At 42.7% G+C, this 15,684-nt stretch overlaps 1 protein-coding gene across 1 annotated transcript in view; it reads right to left on the minus strand.

Moving 5' to 3' along the window:
- LOC106584860 (anoctamin-1) overlaps positions 1 to 15,684 on the minus strand; it is a 245,226-nt gene that overhangs the window by 97,958 nt on the left and 131,584 nt on the right. The window lies entirely within an intron of this gene.

A 15,684-nucleotide genomic window follows, 5' to 3' on the forward strand; every position in this document is an offset into this window, starting at 1 on the left:
GTATTTGGAGGGCAAGTTGGTTAGGATGATATTTATCTATGAGGGTGCCCGGGTTTACGGATTTAGGGTTGTACCTTTTGGGTTCCTTGATAATTTGCGTGAGATTGAGGTCATCTAGCTTAGATTGTAGGACTGCCGGGGTGTTAAGCACATCCCAGTTTAGGTCACCTAACAGAACGAACTCTGAAGACAGATGGGGGGCAATCAATTCACATATTGTGTCCAGGGCACAGCTGGGAGCTGAGGGGGGTCTATAACAGGCGGCAACAGTGAGAGACTTATTTCTGGAAAGATTAATTTTTAAAAGTAGAAGCTCGAACTGTTTGGGCACAGACCTGGAATGTATGACAGAACTTTGCAGGCTATCTCTGCAATAGATTGCAACTCCTCCCCCTTTGGTAGTTCTGTCTTGACGGAAAATGTTGTAATTGGGGATGGAAATCTCAGAATATTTGGTGGCCTTCCTAAGCCAGGATTCAGACACGGCAAGGACATCAGGGTTGGCGTAGTGTGCTAAAGCAGTGAGTAAAACAAAGTTAGGGAGGAGGCTCTGATTTTAACATGCATGAAACCAAGGCTTTTACGGTTACAGAAGTCAACAAATGAGAGTGCCTGGGGACATGCAGGGCTTGGGTTAGCCTCTACATCATCCGAGGAACAAAGGAGGAGTAGGATGAGGGTACGGCTAAAGGCTAAAGGCTAGCAAAACTGGTCGTCTAGTGCGTTGGGGACAGAGAATAAAAGGAGCAGATTTCTGGGCGTGGTAGAATAGATTCAGGGCATAATGTGCAGACAGGGGTACGGTGGGGTGCGGGTACAGTGGAGGTAAACCCAGGCACTGAGTGATGATAAGAGAGGTTGCATCTCTGGACGCACTAGTTATAATGGGTGAAGTCACCGCATGTGTGGGAGGTGGGACAAAAGAGGTATCTGAGGCATGTTGAGTGGGGCTAGGGGCTCCCCAGTAAAATAAAACAATGATAATTACCCTAAACATCAGTATACAAGGCATATTGACATTAGAGGGAGACATAAAGTGAGGCATTAAGCAATCACAGGTGTTGATTGGGAGAGCTAGCTAAGACAACAACGGGTAAGACAACAACAGCTAATCAGCTAAGACAACAACAACAGGTAAAATGGTGATGAATGGGCAGAGAGGGTCGGTTAACTACACACAGGCCCTGAGTTCGAGGCTGGGGACCGACAGATAAACAAAATGGAGTACCGTGATTAATAAACATTTTGACCCCTCTGCTTGACTGGCTGTCAGCTCCGGACCCATTGAGGAGGAGTCTGAAAAAAGGCCTCCTCATCATCCTCTTCCTCAGACTCACTTTCCTCCTCCTCATCTCTATCTCCCATCCTGACCACCTGCCCTTCCTCTCTGGTCAGGGTCTCCCCCCCACCACCAGGCAAAGTTTCCTTGGTGCCTTTGACCACACCAGCCTCTCCCCTCCCACCTCTTTTCTTCTCCCCCGTTTTCCTTTCCCGCATGACACCCTCCTCCTCTCCCCCTAGTCTCTTGCACTTCCCCACTATACTCTCCTCATCAACTAGCATAATCGGAATAGACCCAGCCTCATCTACACCACAATCCATAACATGACGAGGCCCAGACTCATATACACCACCATCCATAGCATGACTAGACCCAGCCTCAGCTACACCACAATTTATAGCCTGGCTAGGCCCAGCCTAATCTACAGCACCATCTGTAGCCTGACTAGCCTCATCTACAGCACCATCTGTAGCCTGACTAGACCCAGCCTCATCTACAGCACCATCTGTAGCCTGACTAGACCCAGCCTCATCTACAGCACCATCTGTAGCCTGACTAGGCCCAGCCTCATCTACAGCACCCTCCATAGCATGACTTGGCCCAGCCTCAACTACCTCACCATCTCCAGCCTGACTAGGCCCAGCCTCATCTACACCACCATCTCCAGCCTGACTAGGCCCAGCCTCATCTACACCACCATCACTGGCATGACTAGGCCCAGGGTCTTGTCGTGGAAAATTGCAAGATTATAAGATATATTATAAGATTTGTATTATAAGATTTGTATTGCATTATAATGGTTGTTTTATTCAACAGAATAGAGTATTCTGTTAACTAACATGAGCTAATGGTTCTGTTCTACACTGTGTGCACAATTATTAGACAAGTGAGTATTCTGATCTTATCATTGTTTCTATTCACATTTTCGAACTCCAAACCATATAAACTTGAATGCTTATTAGATTTACTCATTTTCAGGTGATGTGTATTTGTGTAATGAGGGAGGGTCTGGCGAAAGTGAATAACACCTTATATAAAGGTGTGCATAATTATTAGGCAGCCTCATTACCGCAGGTAAAATGGGCCAAAAAATACATTTAACTGACACTGAAAAGACAAAAATGTAAAATGCCTTTCAGACGGATGCGACACTCTTTAAATAGCTAAACTATTGAGGCGTGACCACCGGACATTCAAACGTTTTGTTGCAAATAGTCAACTGGGAAGCAAAAAACGCATGGGGAAGAAAAGGCGCAAATTAATAACCTGTTGGGGATAGGGGGCAGTATTCGCACGGCCGGATAAAAAACGTACACGATTTAAACTGGTTACTACTCTTGCCCAGAAACGAGAATATGCATATAATTAGTAAATTTGGATAGAAACACTCTAAAGTTTCTAAAACTGTTTGAATGGTGTCTGAGTATAACAGAACTCATATGGCAGGCCAAAACCTGAGAAGATTCCATACAGGAAGTGCCCTGTCTGACAATTTGTTCTCCTTCTGCAGCATCTCTATCGAATATACAGCATCTCTGCTGTAACGTGACATTTTCTAAGGCTTCCATTGGCTCTCAGAAGGCGCCAGAAAATGGAATAACGTCTCTCCAGTCTCTGGGCGAAAAACAGCAGGAGATTTTGTGAGTGGTCAGGCTGAGAACAGTGACACTGAAGATGCGCGTTCATGTGAATTCTCCATGTTTTTCTTTCTCTCTTTGAATGAATACAACGTCGCCTGGTTGGAATATTATCGCTATTTTACGAGAAAAATCTCATAAAAATTGATTTTAAACAGCGTTTGACATGCTTCTAAGTACGGTAATGGAATATTTTGAATTTTTTTTATCACGAAATGCACTCGCGCGTCACCCTTCGGATACTGACCTGAACGCATGAACAAAACGGAGCTATTTTAATATAACTATGGATTATTTCGAACCAAAACAACATTTGTTGTTGAAGTAGAAGTCCTGGGAGTGCATTCTGACGAAGAACAGCAAAGGTAATCCAATTTTTCTTATGGTAAATCTGAGTTTGGTGAGGGCCAAACTTGGTGGGTGTCAAATTAGCTAGCCGTGATGGCCGGGCTATCTACTCAAAATATTGCAAAATGTGCTTTCGCCGAAAAGCTATTTTAAAATCTGACACCGCGATTGCATAAAGGAGTTCTGTATCTATAATTCTTTAAATAATTGTTGTGTATTTTGTGAATGTTAATCGTGAGTAATTAAGTAAATTCACCGGAAGTTTGCGGTGGGTATGCTAGTTCTGAACGTCACATGCTAATGTAAAAAGCTGGTTTTTTGATATAAATAAGAACTTGATTGAACAAAACATGCATGTATTGTATAACATAATGTCCTAGGAGTGTCATCTGATGAAGATCATCAAAGGTTAGTGCTGCATTTAGCTGTGGTTTTGGTTTTTGTGACATAAATGCTTGCTTTGAAAATGGCTGTGTGATTATTTTTGGCAGGGTACTCTCCTGACATAATCTAATGTTTTGCTTTCGCTGTAAAGCCTTTTTGAAATTGGACAATGTGGTTAGATTAACGAGTCTTGTCTTTAAAATGGTGTAAAATAGTCATATGTTTGAGAAATTGAAGTTACAGCATTTATGAGGTATTTGTATTTCGCGCCACGCGATTCCAATGGCTGTTGACTAGGGTGGGACGCAAGCATGACATACAGCATGACTCTACCATCCACTGATACAGCATGACTCTACCATCCACTGATACAGCATGACTCTACCATCCACTGATACAGCATGACTCTATACAGCATGACTCTACCATCCACTGATACAGCATGACTCTATACAGCATGACTCTACCATCCACTGATACAGCATGACTCTACCATCCACTGATATAGCATGACTCTACCATCCACTGATACAGCATGACTCTATACAGCATGACTCTACCATCCACTGATACAGCATGACTCTATACAGCATGACTCTACCATCCACTGATACAGCATGACTCTATACAGCATGGCGCTGCCATCCACTGATATAGGTGGGACACCAATGGAATCGCGTGGCGCGAAATACAAATACCTCATAAATGCTATAACTTCAATTTCTCAAACATATGACTATTTTACACAATTTTAAAGACAAGACTCTCGTTAATTTTACCGACTTTACCATCCACTGATATAGCCTGACTCTACCATCCACTGATACAGCAAGACTCTACCATCCAATGATACAGCATGACTCTACCATCCACTGATACGGCATGACTCTACCATCCACTGATACGGCATGACTCTACCATCCACTGATACAGCAAGACTCTACCATCCACTGATATAGCCTGACTCTACCATCCACTGATACAGCAAGACTCTACCATCCAATGATACAGCATGACTCTACCATCCACTGATACGGCATGACTCTACCATCCACTGATACGGCATGACTCTATCATCCACTGATATAGCATGACTCTATACAGCATGACTCTACCATCCACTGATACAGCATGACTCTACCATCCACTGATACAGCATGACTCTACCATCCAATGATACAGCATGACTCTATACAGCATGACTCTACCATCCAATGATATAGCATGACTCTATACAGCATGACTCTACCATCCACTGATATAGCATGACTCTATACAGCATGACTCTCTACAGCATGACTCTATACAGCATGACTCTATACAGCATGGCTCTACCATCCACTGATGCAGCATGACACTATCATCCACTGATATAGCATGACTCTATACAGCATGACTCTCTACAGCATGGCTCTATACAGCATGACTCTATACAGCATGGATCTATACAGCATGGCTCTACCATCCACTGATGCAGCATGACACTATCATTCACTGATACAGCATGACTCTACCATCCACTGATACAGCATGACTCTACCATCCACTGATACAGCATGACTCTATACAGCATGGCTCTATACAGCATGGCTCTATACAGCATGACTCTATACAGCATGACTCTATACAGCATGACTCTACCATCCACTGATACAGCATGACTCTATACAACATGACTCTACCATCCACTGATACAGCATGACTCTATGCAGCATGACTCTATACAGCATGGCTCTATACAGCATGGCTCTATAAAGCATGGCTCTATACAGCATGGCTCTACCATCCACTGATACAGCATGTCTCTATACAGCATGACACTATACAGCATGACACTATACAGCATGGCACTATACAGCATGGCTCTATACAGCATGGCTCTATACAGCATGGCTCTATACAGCATGGCTCTATACAGCATGGCTCTATACAGCAGGGCTCTATACAGCAGGGCTCTATACAGCATGGCTCTATACAGCATGGCTCTATACAGCATGACTCTATACAGCATGACTCTATACAGCATGGCTCTATACAGCATGGCTCTATACAGCATGGCTCTATACAGCATGGCTCTATACAGCAGGGCTCTATACAGCATGGCTCTATACAGCATGGCTCTATACAGCATGGCTCTATACAGCATGGCTCTATACAGCATGGCACTATACAGCATGGCTCTATACAGCATGGCTCTATACAGCATGACTATATACAGCATGGCTCTATACAGCATGGCTCTATACAGCATGGCTCTATACAGCATGGCTCTATACAGCATGGCTCTATACAGCATGACTCTATACAGCAGGGCTCTATACAGCAGGGCTCTATACAGCATGGCTCTATACAGCATGACTCTATACAGCAGCATCTTCAGTGGGCTCCAAAATTGTCGGCACCCTCCTGGCAATTCACAAACAAATCTTTAAAAATACAAACACTAATAGAGAAACTCAATAGTGTACTTTATTCATTTTTCACTGGAACCCACAAAAATCACTTATTGATTGATTTTTAATTAAATGTCCTCCAAATCAAGTTCACAATTATTGGCACCCTTACAGATTTTTGTAAATAACATCTTCCAAAATTAAACCAGGAATTAAATTCCACTTATTTAAGTTAATCTAAGTGTTAAGGAACTATATTGTGCCATTACATCACTTCCTGTTTCACTAGGGTATAAAAATTAGGTACCAGGCATGTAATATCCCTTCGTCAACCAACACCATGAAAAAAGAAAAGAAAAGAACTGGCAGTTCAAAAGAGACAGACGATCGTAGACCTTCATAAATCTGGTAACGGCTACAAGAAGATCCACAAATAATTGAATATACCACTGGGCACTGTCAGGGCAATTATTAAAACATTCAAAAGATATGGAACAGTTGAAAACCTCATGGGTAGAAGACGAAAATGCATTTTGCCCCCCAGGATAGGGAGGAGGATGGTGAGAAGCAACAAAATCCCCAAGAATCACTGTGAAAGAATTGCAGGCCTTGATGGCGTCTTGGGGGTCACCAGGTTTCAGAAAGCACCATCAGACGCCACCTCCACAACCACAGGCTCTTTGGAAGGGTTGCCAGAAGAAAGCCCTTTCTGACCCCAAGACACGGACGCAAGCGCTTGGAGTTGCCAAACGGCATTTCAATTATGACTGGAAGAAGGTGAGATGAGACCAGATGAGACCAACATTGAACGTTTTGGTCAGATACAGCATAGGCATGTTTGGCGTCGAAACAGAGATGCATACAAGGAGAGGCACCTCATACCCACGGTGAAATATGGAGGGGGGGGTCAGTGATGTTTTGGGGCTGTTTTAATTCCAGAGGTCCAGGGGCACCGGTTAAGATTGATGGTATAATGAATTCCACCAAGTATCAGGCAATTTTGGTTGACAATCTAGTTGCCTCTGCCAGAAGGCTCGGACTTGGCCGTAGGTGGACTTTCCAACAAGACAGTGACCCAAAACATACCTCAAGATCCACACAGAAATGGTTCTGTGACAACAAAATCAATGTTGTGCCATCTCAGTCGCCGGACCTCCATCCAATCGAAAACCTGCGGGCTGAGTTGAAGAGGGCAGTTGATAAGCGCAAACCCAAGAATGTGAAGGATCTTGAAAGGATCTGCATAGAGGAATGGTTCAAAATCCCTCCAAATGTGTTCCTTAACCTTGTCAAACATTACAGGAAAAGACCATGCTGGTATCCCTGCCAGAGGCACTAAGTACTAAATGAGGAGTGCCAATAATTATGAAACCTTGATTTTTGGTGAAATTTATCTTGTATTGAATAATTGGTTGATTTTGGATGGTTCCATTGAAACATTAATAAAGTACAGTATTTCTCACATGTTGGTATTTTGAGTTTCTCTCTATAATTATATCGTTATATTTCTTAAACTATTGTTTGTGCATTGCCAGCCAGGGGTGCCAGTCATTTCGGAGCCCACTGTAGATCATCTGCACAGGTTCCGTCCGACCTGGGCTCTGACCATTAACCACAGGTTCTGTCTGGGCTCTGACCGTTAACCACAGGTTCTGTTAGACCTGGGCTCTGACTGTTAATCACAGGTTCTGTCAGACCTGGGCTCTGACCGTTAACCACAGGTTCTGTCGGGACCTGGGCTCTGACCGTTAACCACAGGTTCTGTCTGGGCTCTGACCGTTAATCACAGGTTCTGTCTGGGCTCTGACCGTTAACCTCAGGTTCTGTCTGGGCTCTGACCGTTAACCACAGGTTCTGTTAGACCTGGACTCTGACTGTTAACCACAGGTTCTGTCTGGGCTCTGACCGTTAACCACAGGTTCTGTCTGGGCTCTGACCGGTAACCACAGGTTCTGTCAGACCTGGGCTCTGACTGTTAACCACAGGTTCTGTCTGGGCTCTGACCGTTAACCACCGGTTCTGTCAGACCTGGGTTCTGACCGTTAACCACAGGTTCTGTCTGGGCTCTGACCGTTAACCACAGGTTCTGTCAGACCTGGGCTCTGACCGTTAATCGGAAGAAAAAAAACTGAATATAATGATATTCCAAAAAAGTTTGGAAATCAGGATGACAAATATAAATTATATTTTGACAGTTCTATTAGAACACCTCAAAAACTACACGTATCTGGGACTAAATATCAGAAACAGAGGAAGCTTTCACATGGCTGTGAAACTACACGTATCTGGGACTAAATATCAGAAACACAGGTAGCTTTCACATGGCTGTGAAACTACACGTATCTGGGACTAAATATCAGAAACACAGGTAGCTTTCACATGGCTGTGAAACTACACGTATCTGGGACTAAATATCAGAAACACAGGTAGCTTTCACATGGCTGTGAAACTACACGTATCTGGGACTAAATATCAGCAACAGAGGAAGCTTTCACATGGCTGTGAAACTACACGTATCTGGGACTAAATATCAGCAACAGAGGTAGCTTTCACATGGCTGTGAAACTACACGTATCTGGGACTAAATATCAGAAACACAGGTAGCTTTCACATGGCTGTGAAACTACACGTATCTGGGACTAAATATCAGAAACACAGGTAGCTTTCACATGGCTGTGAAACTACACGTATCTGGGACTAAATATCAGAAACACAGGTAGCTTTCACATGGCTGTGAAACTACACGTATCTGGGACTAAATATCAGAAACACAGGTAGCTTTCACATGGCTGTGAAACTACACGTATCTGGGACTAAATATAAGAAACACAGGTAGCTTTCACATGGCTGTGAAACTACACGTATCTGGGACTAAATATCAGAAACAGAGGAAGCTTTCACATGGCTGTGAAACTACACGTATCTGGGACTAAATATCAGAAACACAGGTAGCTTTCACATGGCTGTGAAACTACACGTATCTGGGACTAAATATCAGAAACACAGGTAGCTTTCACATGGCTGTGAAACTACACGTATCTGGGACTAAATATCAGAAACACAGGTAGCTTTCACATGGCTGTGAAACTACACGTATCTGGGACTAAATATCAGAAACACAGGTAGCTTTCACATGGCTGTGAAACTACACGTATCTGGGACTAAATATCAGAAACAGAGGAAGCTTTCACATGGCTGTGAAACTACACGTATCTGGGACTAAATATCAGAAACACAGGTAGCTTTCACATGGCTGTGAAACTACACGTATCTGGGACTAAATATCAGAAACAGAGGTAGCTTTCACATGGCTGTGAAACTACACGTATCTGGGACTAAATATCAGAAACACAGGTAGCTTTCACATGGCTGTGAAACTACACGTATCTGGGACTAAATATCAGCAACAGAGGAAGCTTTCACATGGCTGTGAAACTACACGTATCTGGGACTAAATATCAGCAACAGAGGTAGCTTTCACATGGCTGTGAAACTACACGTATCTGGGACTAAATATCAGCAACAGAGGAAGCTTTCACATGGCTGTGAAACTACACGTATCTGGGACTAAATATCAGAAACACAGGTAGCTTTCACATGGCTGTGAAACTACACGTATCTGGGACTAAATATCAGAAACACAGGTAGCTTTCACATGGCTGTGAAACTACACGTATCTGGGACTAAATATCAGAAACAGAGGAAGCTTTCACATGGCTGTGAAACTACACGTATCTGGGACTAAATATAAGAAACACAGGTAGCTTTCACATGGCTGTGAAACTACACGTATCTGGGACTAAATATCAGAAACACAGGTAGCTTTCACATGGCTGTGAAACTACACGTATCTGGGACTAAATATCAGAAACACAGGTAGCTTTCACATGGCTGTGAAACTACACGTATCTGGGACTAAATATCAGAAACACAGGTAGCTTTCACATGGCTGTGAAACTACACGTATCTGGGACTAAATATCAGAAACACAGGTAGCTTTCACATGGCTGTGAAACTACACGTATCTGGGACTAAATATCAGAAACACAGGTAGCTTTCACATGGCTGTGAACGAGCTGAGAGACAAAGCATGAAGAGTATTCTATGCCATTAAAAAGAACATTAAAATCGAAATTCCAATTAGAATCTGGCTCAAAATGTTCCAATCAGTTATAGAACCAATTGCTCTATATGGCAGCGAAGTATGGGGTCTACTCTCTAACATCCAATCCAAATACTGCATGCAGAGTTTTGCCAGACTGTATTGCAAGTTCAAAAAAAACTCCAAATACCTCATGTAGAGCAGAATTGGGCCAGTAACCCCTCCTTATTCAAATAGAAAAAAGAGACATTTTGCAACCATCTAAAAACAAGTGACCCCAAAACATTCCATCACAGCTCTACAACGTCCAGAGATGAAACAAGAGAAGAGCCCCCTCAGCCAGCTGGTTCTGAGGCTCAGTTCACTAACCCAAACCAATCCCATAGAGCCTCAGGACAGCACTCAGCCAGCTGGTTCTGAGGCTCAGTTCACTAACCCAAACCAATCCCATAGAACCTCAGGACAGCAGTCAGCCAGCTGGTTCTGAGGCTCAGTTCACTAACCCAAACCAACCCCATAGAGCCTCAGGACAGCAGTCAGCCAGCTGGTTCTGAGGCTCAGTTCACTAACCCAAACCAACCCCATAGAGCCTCAGGACAGCAGTCAGCCAGCTGGTTCTGAGGCTCAGTTCACTAACCCAAACCAATCCCATAGAGCCTCAGGACAGCAGTCAGCCAGCTGGTTCTGAGGCTCAGTTCACTAACCAAACCAATCCCATAGAGCCTCAGGACAGCAGTCAGCCAGCTGGTTCTGAGGCTCAGTTCACTAACCCAAACCAACCCCATAGAGCCTCAGGACAGCAGTCAGCCAGCTGGTTCTGAGGCTCAGTTCACTAACCCAAACCAATCCCATAGAGCCTCAGGACAGCAGTCAGCCAGCTGGTTCTGAGGCTCAGTTCACTAACCCAAACCAACCCCATAGAGCCTCAGGACAGCAGTCAGAAAATAAAAATATATCACCTATTGGAAAGACACCATAATAAATCTAAGTAAACTTCAATGCTATTTGTCTCTAAACAGATAGTCTGCCACATGGTGGCAGACTATCTGACCACCGTGACTGATAGAAAACTGAGGAAAAGGTACAGACTCAGAGAGGACAGTCTGGCTATAGAGACCGGTCATCACAGACAAATCTGGCTGCCCAGAGAGGACAGGCTGGCTGCCCAGAGAGGACAGTCTGGCTATAGAGACCGGTCATCACAGACAAATCTGGCTGCCCAGAGAGGACAGGCTGTGCTCACTCTGCTCCAGGGGAGAGGTAGAGACAGAGCTGCATTTCCTATTACACTGTGGCAAATACTCAGATCGAAGAGAATATTTATTTCCCAAAATTATAATTCAATACAAAGAATTTGAAACTATAAAAATCAAATATTTATTGGGTGAAAAGCCAAAATGTACAGTTTTGCCAGCCAAATATGCGTCCTCCTGCCACAACCTGAGGGTCAGCCAGTGAAATGTGCAATGTAATGTCAATAATATTTCCCATTTAGTTTTGTTTTGTCTTTCATATCATGTCATGTGTCTTCTCAGTCATGTTGAGACTGGTCTACTACTATCGCTTTATTTTACTATTATTCTCATTAATATTGTTGTTGTAGTAGCTGTTAATGGCAATCACATTTCCACTACTATTATTATTTCTGTAGGTCCCACCATTTTTGTTATATGTATACTTTGACAATGTAAGTAATTTAGCAATACAGAGAGAGAGAGCGATACAGAGAGAGAGATAAAGAGAGAGATAGAGAGAGAGAGAGAGATACAGAGAGAGAGAGAGATACAGAGAGAGAGAGAGAGAGAGAGAGAGAGAGATACAGAGAGAGAGAGATACAGAGAGAGAGAGATACAGAGAGAGAGAGATACAGAGAGAGAGAGATACAGAGAGAGAGAGACAGAGAGAGAGAGACAGAGAGAGAGAGAGATACAGAGAGCGAGAGAGAGAGAGAGAGAGAGAGATACAGAGAGCGAGATACAGAGAGAGAGAGAGAGATACAGAGAGAGAGCGATACAGAGAGAGAGATATAGAGATACAGAGAGATAGAGATACAGAGAGAGAGCGATGCAGAGAGAGAGAGATGCAGAGAGAGAGAGATGCAGAGAGAGAGAGATGCAGAGAGAGAGAGATGCAGAGAGAGAGATAGAAGAGACGCGAGAGAGATAGCGAGAGAGAGAGAGATAGCGAGAGAGATAGAGAGAGAGAGATGCAGAGAGAGAGAGAGATGCAGAGAGAGAGAGAGATGCAGAGAGAGAGAGAGATACAGAGAGAGAGAGAGCGATACAGAGAGAGAGAGCGATACAGAGAGAGAGAGATGCAGAGAGAGAGAGATGCAGAGAGAGAGATGCAGAGAGAGAGATGCAGAGAGAGAGATACAGAGAGAGAGAGAGATACAGAGAGAGAGAGAGAGAGAGATACAGAGAGAGAGAGAGATAGATAGAGAGAGAGAGACAGATAGACAGAGAGAGATATATCTTATCTTAATATTGTAAATATCCAAAGTAAGCTTTGGCAATATGTATATTGTTAAGTCATGCCAATAAAGCAAATTGAATTGAATTGTGAGCGAGAGACAGACAGAGAGAGAGAACCCAAACCCATAACAAAGCCATCACCTACAGAGAGATGAACCTGGAGAAGAGTCCCCTAAGCAAGCTGGTCCTGGGGCTCTGTTCACAAACACAAACACACCCCACAGAGCCCCAGGACAGCAACACAATTAGACCCAACCAAATCATGAGAAAACAAAAAGATAATTACTTGACACATTGGAAAGAATTAACAAAAAAACAGAGCAAACTAGAATGCTATTTGGCCCTAAACAGAGAGTACACAGTGGCAGAATACCTGACCACTGTGACTGACTCAAACTTAAGGAAAGCTTTGACTATGTACAGACTCAGTGAGCATAGCCTTGCTATTGAGAAAGGCCGCCGTAGGCAGACCTGGCTCTCAAGAGAAGACAGGCTATGTACACACTGACCACAAAATGAGGTGGAAACTGAGCTGCACTTCCTAACCTCCTGCCCAAATGTATGACCATATTAGAGACATATTTCCCTCAGATTACACAGACACACAAAGAATTAGAAAACAAACCCAATTTTGATAAACTCCCATATCTACTGGGTGACATACCACAGTGTGCCATCACAGCAGCAAGATGTGTGACCTGTTGCCACAAGAAAAGGTCAACCAGTGAAGAACAAACACCATTGTAAATACAACCCATATTTATGTTTATTTATTTTCTCTTTTGTACTTTAACCATTTGTACATCGTTACAACACTGTATATAGACATAATATGACATTTGAAATGTCTTTATTCTTTTGGAACTTCTGTGAGTCTAATGTTTACTGTTCATTTTTATTGTTTATTTCACTTTTGTATATTATCTACCTCACTTGCTTTGGCAATGTTAACATATGTTTCCCATGCTAATAAAGCCCCTTGAATTGAATTGATATACAGAGAGAGCCAATAAAGCACATTTAATTGAATTGAGAGAGATATACAGAGAGAGAGATATAGAGAGAGATATACAGAGAAATACAGATTATATATATATATATATAGAGAGAGAGAGAGAGAGAGAGAGAGAGAGAGAGAGAGAGAGAGAGATACAGAGCGAGAGATACAGAGAGAGAGATACAGAGAGAGAGATACAGAGCGAGAGAAAGAGAGCAAGAGAGAGAGGGAGATATACAGAGAGAGAGAAACAGAGCAAGAGAGAGAGAGAGAGAGAAACAGAGAGAGAGAGAGATACAGAGAGAGATAGAGAGATACAGAGAGAGATAGAGATACAGAGAGAGAGAAACAGAGCGAGAAACAGAGAGAGAAACAGAGAGAGAGAAAGAGAGAGAGCGATACAGATACAGAGAGAGACAGATACAGATAGAGACAGAGAGAGAGCGATACAGATACAGAGAGAGACAGATACAGATAGAAAGAGAGAGATACAGAGAGAGGGATACAGATGGAGAGAGAGAGAGAGACAGACAGACAGATACAGAGAGAGAGAAACAGAGCAAGAGAGAGAGAGAGAGAAAGAAAGAAAGAAAGAAACAGAGCGAGAGAGAGGGAGATATACAGAGAGAGAGAGAGATATACAGAGAGAGAGAGAGATATACAGAAAGAGAGAGAGATATACAGAAAGAGAGGGAGATATAAAGAAAGAGAGAGAGATATACAGAGAGAGAGAGAGATATACAGAGAGAGAGAGAGATATACAGAAAGAGAGAGAGATATACAGAAAGAGAGGGAGATATAAAGAAAGAGAGAGAGATATACAGAGAGAGAGAGAGATATACAGAAAGAGAGGGAGATATAAAGAGAGAGAGAGAGATATACAGAAAGAGAGAGAGCGATACAGATACAGAGAGAGACAGATACAGATAGAGACAGAGAGAGAGCGATACAGATACAGAGAGAGACAGATACAGATAGAGAGAGAGAGATACAGAGAGAGGGATACAGATGAGAGAGAGAGAGAGACAGACAGACAGACAGAGAGAGAGAAACAGAGAAGAGAGAGAGAGAAAGAAAGAAAGAAAAGAGAGAGAGAGATATACAGAGAGAGAGAGAGATATACAGAGAGAGAGAGAGATATACAGAAAGAGAGAGAGATATACAGAAAGAGAGGGAGATATAAAGAAAGAGAGAGAGATATACAGAGAGAGAGAGATATACAGAGAGAGAGAGATATACAGAAAGAGAGAGAGATATACAGAAAGAGAGGGAGATATAAAGAAAGAGAGAGAGATATACAGAGAGAGAGAGAGATATACAGAAAGAGAGGGAGATATAAAGAGAGAGAGAGAGATATACAGAAAGAGAGAGAGATATACAGAAAGAGAGGGAGATATAAAGAAAGAGAGAGAGATATACAGAGAGAGAGAGAGATACACAGAGAGAGAGAGATATACAGAAAGAGAGGGAGATATAAAGAAAGAGAGAGAGATATACAGAGAGAGAGAGAGATATACAGAGAGAGAGAGAGATATACAGAAAGAGAGAGAGATATACAGAAAGAGAGGGAGATATAAAGAAAGAGAGAGAGATATACAGAGAGAGAGAGAGATATACAGAAAGAGAGGGAGATATAAAGAAAGAGAGAGAGATATACAGAGAAAGAGAGAGATATACAGAGAGAGAGAGATATACAGAAAGAGAGGGAGATATAAAGAAAGAGAGAGAGATATACAGAGAGAGAGAGAGATATACAGAGAGAGAGAGAGATATACAGAAAGAGAGGGAGATATAAAGAAAGAGAGAGAGATATACAGAGAGAGAGAGAGATATACAGAGAGAGAGAGAGATATACAGAAAGAGAGAGAGATATACAGAAAGAGAGGGAGATATAAAGAAAGAGAGAGAGATATACAGAGAGAGAGAGAGATATACAGAAAGAGAGAGGGATATACAGAGAGAGAGAGAGATATACAGAGAGAGAGAGAGATACAGAAAGAGAGAGAGATATACAGAAAGAGAGAGAGATATAAAGAAAGAGAGAGGGATATACAGAGAGAGAGAGAT

Source organism: Salmo salar, chromosome ssa23 (genome assembly GCF_905237065.1).
Source record: "Salmo salar chromosome ssa23, Ssal_v3.1, whole genome shotgun sequence".
Taxonomy (NCBI): domain Eukaryota; kingdom Metazoa; phylum Chordata; class Actinopteri; order Salmoniformes; family Salmonidae; genus Salmo; species Salmo salar.